Source organism: Heterocephalus glaber, unplaced genomic scaffold (assembly GCF_053883595.1).
Source record: "Heterocephalus glaber isolate CG9 unplaced genomic scaffold, H.glaber_assembly_v1.0 deba00001542, whole genome shotgun sequence".
NCBI lineage: Eukaryota > Metazoa > Chordata > Mammalia > Rodentia > Bathyergidae > Heterocephalus > Heterocephalus glaber.
Genome location: NW_028258335.1, coordinates 34144 through 42945, shown reverse-complemented (window position 1 = coordinate 42945; position 8802 = coordinate 34144).

Here is an 8802-nt window from a genome sequence, read left to right as displayed (position 1 = left end):
CTTGAACTCAGTATGTAGCCCAGGCTGGCCTGGAACTCTCAGCGATCCTCCTGCCTCAGCCTCGAGTGCTGGGTTTACAGGTGTGGGCCACCACTCTTGGCAATTTTGATTTGTAAAAACGTGATCTTTTCCACTTAACCACTTATTGTAACTACCTTTCAATATTTCTTCTCAGTCTCATCCTTGTGAGACTAGCTCTCAGTCCTTTAAGGAATTTATCAGGGAATTACAAATTAAAATATGGACAAGTCTTCAAGACTCTAAAATTAAGACAAAACACCAAGAAACAGAAAGTCAGTTCAGTCTTCAAAACGATGTGATCAGCAGAGATACCAAGAAGCCAGAGCCCAAAATAGCCCAGGATCATTAAGATCAAACCCACTGGGGCAGGGAGTGATCCACCCTGCTCCAAAACCCAGTAAGAACTTTCCCAGTTGATAAGGGTGCAAATTCCAGGTGGTAAGGGACACATGCAGATGTAGAAGAGTCACTAGGCTCACCTCTAGTTACCTTTATTTTATACCTATTAAGAATCACACTAAGGGCCGGGGATTTAGCTCAGTGGTTTCGTCATCTGCTGCTCAAGAGCAAGGACCAGAGTTCGATCCCCCGGTACCAAAAAAAAAAAAAAAAGCTCACACTAAGATAGCACAGGTACAACTAAAATTCTAGTTCTACTTGGGATGACATCAAGACACTGGCTCTTGCCTACTTGGTAGATGGCATAAAAGCTGAACATTTGTCATTGGTTGAGTCAGCTTGAGACTTCTGTGCCCCAGATATTTCCCCTTGGGCTCGAGCATAAAAGTAAAAAGTCTGTTCTCCTGTTACTGTCCTTCTGTCTGATTCTTCCTACAGAGAATACAAAGATCCATATTTGTGAGCAATTAGTTGCCTATCAAGTGTTCACCAAGCAGACTAGGGACAAAAACAATGCCGCTCAAGTGAACCTCAAACTTGGGGCAATTCTGCCTCAGCCTTCTGAGGGCTGGTTTTACAAGCATGTACTACCACACCTGGCTTCCAGCAAAATTTAAAACCACCTATATAAAATGACTGGCAAAAAAATGTAGGACAAAAAAACAAAACAAAAAAGTCTACAGCCCTACGTCAATCCTCTGGAGAGACTGGTTTCAGGTCCCTGCTCTGCTGGTAGCAAAATCCATGGATGCTGAAGTTCTTATATAAAATGCATAGTATTTGTATATAGCCTGTGCATATCCTGCTGTATCCTTATATCGCCAAATACAATGTAAATGTTATGCAAATAGGTGTTGTATTTTCTTAAGGAATCCTGACAAGTCTGACATGTTTAATACATATGCAATTTTTCCTTTTTTTTTTTTTTGAGACAGGATCACACTGTGTAGTTCAGGCTGGCCTTGAACTCATTATGGAACCAAGGCTGACCTTGGACTTACACTGATCCTCCTACTTCAGCCTCCTGAGAGCAGGCATTACAAGAGTGCACTACCAGACCTGGTGTCCAACACCATATTAAATGGGAGAAAACTGAAAGGTTTTCCTCTAAAATCACAAAAGATGTCCACTATCACCCCTCCTGCTCAATATAGTACTCGAAACTGTAGCCAGAGCAATCAGTCAAGACAAAGAAATAAAAAGGATACATATAGAAAAGGAAAAAGTCAAACTATTCTTATTCACAGATGATATAATCCTTTACACAGAAGACTCAAAAAATCCACCAAAAGACTCCTAGAAATAATAAGTTCAGCAAGGTTAGCAGGATACAAAAATCAGCATACAAAATAGTAGCATTCCTATACACCAATAATGAACCTACTGAGAAAGAAGTTAGAAACACAATACCATTCTCAATAGCTTCAAGAAAAAATAAACAAGAATCAACCTAACAAGGAAGTAAAAGACTTCTTGTTATGGCTTGTGTCTAGATGTTCCCCCAAACCTCGTGCACACACAGGTGGGGCATTTTGGAGCTGGCTGGGGATCAAAGGTGTGTGATACTGGGATTAAGGGTATGTGATACTAAATCAGTCCACTGATGGGAATTAGCATAGTTCTGGATGTGGATAGTAGAAGCCCCAACTGGGTGTGGGTGGCACTGGTTAATAGGTTTAAAGCCCGGATGGAATACAAAGGGAGAAGGGAGGCAGGCTTGCTGCTGCTGCCCTATCTGCCTGCCTTGCCATGGACTGTTTCTCCTCAGGGATACTGCTCTGCCATGCCACCCTGCATTAGAACCAGCTGACTATGGACTGAAATTTCGACAAACTGTGAGCTAAATAAAGCTTCCCTGCTTTAACTTGTCAGGTATTTTGTCTTATCAAGAAAAGTAACCACAACACCTCTATAACAAAAACTATAGTTCTGTGAAAAAGGAACTAGAAGATGACATCAGAAAAATGGAAAGATAACTCTGGTTCCTTGATTGGCAGAACCAATATAGTCAAAATGGCCATACTTTCAAAACTGATGTATAGAGGGAGGGAGAAAGGAAGGAAGGGACAAGAAAAAAAGGGAAAATAGAAGGAAAAAATGGAAACAAACCTTTTGTACATAGGGAGGGAATAAAATTTATTTAAAACAAAACAGATGTATAGATTTAACACAATCCAATCAGAATGCCAACAGCATTCTTCACAGAACTAGAGAAAACAATCCTAAAATTCATATGAAACCATAAGAGTCCAAATAGCAAAAGCAATTCCAGGCAACAAGAACAAAACAGGAGGCATCACAATCTTGGATTTCAAGTTGTACTACAAAGCTGGTGATAAAAACAGCGTGGAGGGCCAGGGATTTAGCTCAGTGGTTTTGCCACCGGCTAGCACAAGCACAAGGACCTGAGTTCGATCCCCAGTACCAAACCAAACCAAACCAAACAAACAGCGTGGTATTGGCACAAAAATAGATATGTAGAACAATGGAACAGAATAAAGTATACAGAAACAACCCCAGGCACACTCAACTACATGATCTTTGACAAAGGCAGCAAAAACCCACATTGGAGGAAAGATAGCCTCCTTTACAAATATTGCTGGGAAAAGTGGCTATCCACATGCAGATTTGAATCTAGACCCATGTCTCTCACTATACAACTAAACTAAAATCAAAATGAAATAAAGCTCTAAATATTAAAACAGAAACAATCTGCTAGAAGATAAAAACTCTTGAAGACATAAGCATAGGCAAGGATTTTCTTAGCAAAACCCCAACGGTTTAAGAAAAAGTAGTAAGAATCAACAACTGAGATTATATCAAATTAAAAGTTTCCTCTGCAGCAAAAGAAACAGAGTGAAGCAACAACCTACATAATGGTAAAAAATTTTTTTTCACTACCTCTGGAAAGAGGACTAATAGTCAGAATATATTTAGAACTCAAAAACAAAAAACAAAACAAAACCCTCAAAAAATTAGATGCCCCTGGGCTGGGGATTTAGCTCAGTGGTTCCACCGCCTGCCTCACAAGCGCAAGGACCTGAGTTTGATCCCCAGTACCAAAAACGCCCCCCAAAAAACAAAAAAATACAAAAAATGGGTAACTGAAATGAATACACTTCACAGAAGAAAAAATGGCCAATAAGGACATGAAAAAATGTTCAGCATCCCTGGCCATTGGAGAAATGCAAATTAAAACAATAGAGATTCTTCCTTCCTCCAGAAAGAATGACTATCATTAAGAAACCAAGTAGGGGAACCCAGAAGGAAGCTCCCCACCTCCATCCCAGGCTCCTAGGGCAGAGAAGGTGAGCCGTTTGGGTGCCAGAAGCACCCCCCCCACCCCGTGGAAATGAGAAAACACATAAACAAGCCTCAAAAACAGACTTCTGGATCACCTACAGCAACCTCAAAGGGAAATGAGATGGAACACTCTGATACTCAACCACCTGGACTCTCTGAACTGGCAACAAAAGAGGATCTGGGAAAAATGAAATCAGAAATAATTACTCAGATAACAGCAAAGATTTTGCTCATGGTGCAAGACATAATTAATAAATTTAGAGAGGACACAGATAAAAAAATAGAGGATCTGAGGAATATGATGGAATCCCAACATAGGAAACAAATGGAATCCATAAAACAGATACAAACAGATTTCCAAGAGATTAAAAACTCTATCGAAAGTCTGTGCAGCAGAATGAACCAATGTAAGGACAGAATTTCACATATAGAAGATAAGATTGCAATTAGTGAGGAGGAAAAGAAAAATTGTGTTAAAATTGTAAGGGAACATGAGAAATCAATCCAGCAGCTGCTAGACCATGCAAAGAAGAATAACGTAAGACTGATTGGAGTCAATGAAGAAAGAGGAGAGAGTGCAGATGACATAAAAAAACTGTTCACAGAAGTGATGGCAGAAAACTTCCCAAGGAGGGGAAAAGAACTTGACATACAGATAAGTGAGGCATATAGGACTCCAGCTAGTCTTAATCAAAAAAAATCTACACATAGGCATATAATAGTTAGGATTCCAGAAATCCAACAGAAGAATAACATTCTACAAGCAGTGAGAGAAAAGAAACAAATCACATACAAAGGAAAGCCCATCAGAGTCACAGCAGACTTCTCAATGCAAACCCTCAAGGCAAGAAGAGCTTGGAGTGAGGGATTTCAAGCCCTAAAGGAAAACAGCCTCCAACCCAGATTGATGTACCCTGCAAAACTATCTTTCAAAATTGATGGAGAAATAAGATACTTTGATGATAAAGAGCACCTCAGGAACTTCATGAATACCAAATCAGCACTCCAAAAAATTTTAGACAATACCCTAGGAAAAGACAATGAGGATCACAACCCCAGGAAACCCAGAAGAATGAATCCATTGGGCATGACAAATTAAATGCAAAAGGGTAGAATCCAACAAAAAGAAAAACTCATGACAAGGCTTTTAAAACTTTTAACTTCATCTCCCTAAAGAGTGTATAATTCAGTCTTATTATTGTACTGATTAGTATTTTTCTGATTCTAGAATTGCACACCATTCCTTGTGCTATACTGGCTATTTATCATCTTCTTATGTCTACATTTTAATTGGGTTGTCTATTTTTTTTTTTTTTTGGTACTGGGGATCGAACTCGGGTCCTTGTGCTTGCGCAGCAGGTGACAAAACCACTGAGCTAAATCCCCTGCCCAATTGGGTTGTCTATTAATGAGCTCTAAGAATTCTTTATATATTCTGTTCATAGGTTATATGCATTGTAAATATGGTCTGTTTAAGGACTACTTTTCATTTTAATGATGTCATTTAAAGTTCTAAATTTTGATGGAATCTCATTTATCAATTTTTTTCTTTTATACATCATGTTTTTTGTATCCTAGGTAGTTCTTGCCTACCCTGAATTCATAAATATTTTCCCTTATAATTTCTTCTTAAAGTTTTATACTTTTAGGCTTTCTTATTTAGGGTCATAGATCCCTTCAAGTTATTTTCATGTATGGAAATAAAGGGCTGAGGTTAATTTTTTATATATGGATACCAGGTGTTCCAGTGCCGTTTGCTGAAGATACTATCTCTTCCTCGGCTCTTGAATCGAGTTTATAGTCTATAAAATGTTAATGTTAAATAATCTTTCAAAACTCAGCAGACCATATATGTGTCGTTCTATTTCTAGATTCTCTGTTTTATTCCAATGATTTATATGTCTTTCCTTACACCAACCCTGCCTTGATTACTGTAGCTTTAGAAGAAGTCTTAAAATTGGGTACTAAACGTCTTCCAACACTGTTTTTTTGTTTTTGTTTTTGGCTTTTCTGGGTCCTTTGTACTCCTACATAACTTTTAAATTTCAATATCCAGTTCTTCATTTATAGCAAGGATACACAGACCTGAATTTTTATATATACCTTGTGTTTTCTAATCCTGCTAAATTCAAGTACAAGTTCTAGGGGCTCCTAGAGATTTCTTAGTATTTTCTCTGTAGATGATCATTTCATCTACATATAAAGATTTTGCTTCTGCCATGCCAATCCTATCCTAGTTGTGTCATTTTATTGCCAGACTACTTTGGTGGGGACTAGGTTTCAAAATTTAATGGACAGATAAACAGTAAGTATATCTGCCCTTGTTCCCCACCTTAAGGAGAAAGCATTGTATCTTCTCCATTCATACAAGGCATTCTCGCTGGAAGTATGGAGTACATGTCTTTAATTTGTTGAGAAGTTTCTATTCTACTTCTAGTCTCCTGATAGCTTTTACCATGAACAACTGTAGAATTTGGTCCAATACTTTTTCTCCAACTAGTGACAGGATCATATGGCTTTTTCCTTTCCTCTGTTAAAATGATGACTTTTGGGGGTGGATCTTCCAATGCTGAACCAACTCTGCCATCCCTATAACAAAAGCACTTTCTACATCCTGCCAGATCTGACTTCCAATAGTTTGTTTTGTTAAACAAATTTCTATCTATGTTCATATTTTTTCTTCTTTTATCTTTATCCAGTTTTAGGATTAGCACAGTGTTGAGTTCCTAAAATGAGGGGAGAAGTGTTCCTTCTTTTTTCTGCTTTAATTGTTTGATATAATTTATCAGTTAAAATGTTTATGAGCCTGCTGTTGTCATATGGGTAGGTTTTCAAGCTAGGAATATACTTTCTTTAATAGGTGCTATTCAAATTTTATATTTCCTCCAGAGTTAGTTTCATTAATTTGTCTTCTAAGTTACTTCTTAGAAGTTGTCAAATTTATTTCAAAAAAGATTTTTGTAATATGCTTTCTATATCCTTTTAAATTCTGTAAAATCTGTCGTAATGTCTCCTAGATCTTAATATTGTAATTTTAAAAATGTATAACTGACATTGTGTAACAGGAAGAAATGGTCTAAAAGAGCAGGGGAATTGGGAGGGGTAGGGGAAGGGAAAAAAGGGAAAGGAAAAACTATGAGAAGAGGGAAAAAATGGAAACAAGGTCTTTGCAAATAGGGACGGTTGGAGCGGGTGAAGGGAGGGAAAGGGAAGGGGAAAAAAATAAGAACCAAGAGACTCATGTAATGGTACAAGATCCCAATGATGAATGTAACTTTATTTTATACCAAAAATGTACCAATAAAGTTAATGGGGGAAAAAAAAGAAACCAAGTAGGGCTGGGGATTTAGCTCAGCGGTTTCGCTGCCTCCTGCACAAGTGCAAGGACCCGAGTTCAATCCCTGGTACCAGAAAAAAAAAAGGAACCAAGTAATAACTAACAAATACTGGTAAAGCTGTGTGTGTGTGGGGGCGGAATTCTTCTACATTGTTGTTGAGAATGGAAATTAGTACAGTTATATGGCAATCAGCATGGAGATTCCTCAAAAAATATTTTTTGAATAGTTAATCCCCTTTTAGGTATCATCCTGAGTTAAAGATGTCCTATTACAATGATAGATGTATATTCATTTTTATACCAGCACAACTTACAATGGCTAAATCTTGGGAACAGCCTCTATGTTAATCAATACAGATGAATGGAAAAAGAAATGTGGTCTTTATACCCAAAGGAGTACCACTCTGCTATAAAGGATATATTTGAGTCATTTGAAGGAAAATAAATTCACCTTGAATCCATAATGTTAAGTCAAATATATCAGACACACAAGCTTAAATATTACATGGTTTCTCTTATGAGAAACCCTGTATATAAATTAAAGAGCAAAATGAAAGATAATAGAATAAGGACATAAACCTTTTGCAAATGGTGGGCAAGGAATGTAAGAATTAAGATATTATGGGCTGGGGATTTAGCTCAGTGGTTCTGTTGCCTGCCTCTCAAGTGCAATGACCCGAGTTCTATCCCCAGTACCAAAAGAAAAAAAAAAAGATGTTATGTACATTTACAAACTCCCCATGTGAAATGTAATTATGTACTGCAAACATGTACTGATAAAAACAGAATGAAGGGCAAATGACAAGCTACACTAGGAATCTTCCACATTGAGAAAAGACACAGTTCATTCAACTTGTCATCAAAAATGTAAAATAAAATACTGAATGATATATATTTTTCTTTCTTTTGGTACCAGGTATCAAACTCGGGACCTTGTGCTTGTGAGGCAGGCGCCAGAACCACTGAGCTAAATCCCCAGCCCTAAATGATATATTTTTTGCCTGATGGATTCACAAAAATTAAAGACATTCCCTTCAGTTCTAATAAAGAGGCAAGGAAAACTGGCTTTTTGTACGCTGCTTCTGACTTTGTAAATGTTATCTTGGGCTGGGGATTTAGCTCAGTGGTTCTGTTGCCTGCCTCTCAAGTGCAAGGTCCCGAATTCGATCCCTGGTACCAAAAAAAACCCCCAAAAAACCTCAAGATTGTAAATGTTATCTAGCTGTCAGACCTAACAATGCACATACTCTGGGAAATTTGCCATATGCAAAGAAAAGCATGGTACTAAAATGATGCTCAAATAGCACTTTCTGCAAGGACAGAGAATGCACTGAGTAGGTCAATGGGGACTTGTATAACTATATTACACCATATCCATACTATGTAATGTTATATACTGTGGTAGATTAACTAATGGTCAACTTGGAACACCCAGCTGAACTGAGTCAGCATGGTTCTGGGTGTGGAAGACCCACCTAAGGATTATTCCCAATGGCATAAAGAGAACTGGAGGGGAAGATTGTGACCTGTTGATTTTCCTGGAGAAGCTTGCTGTGGCTGGTTTTCCTGATGTGAACTCCTCTGTTGTCATTGTCAGAGCTTGGATCCTCACTGTCACTGGGGATGGCTTGTTTTCTTCAGGGGAGCTCTGATCTTTGCCTTGAGCATTGCTTCCTGGCTCCAGTGCAAATTCCCCAGCCTGGTGGTACAGACCCTTCAGCTCTCTTGTGCAGGCTTTCTGG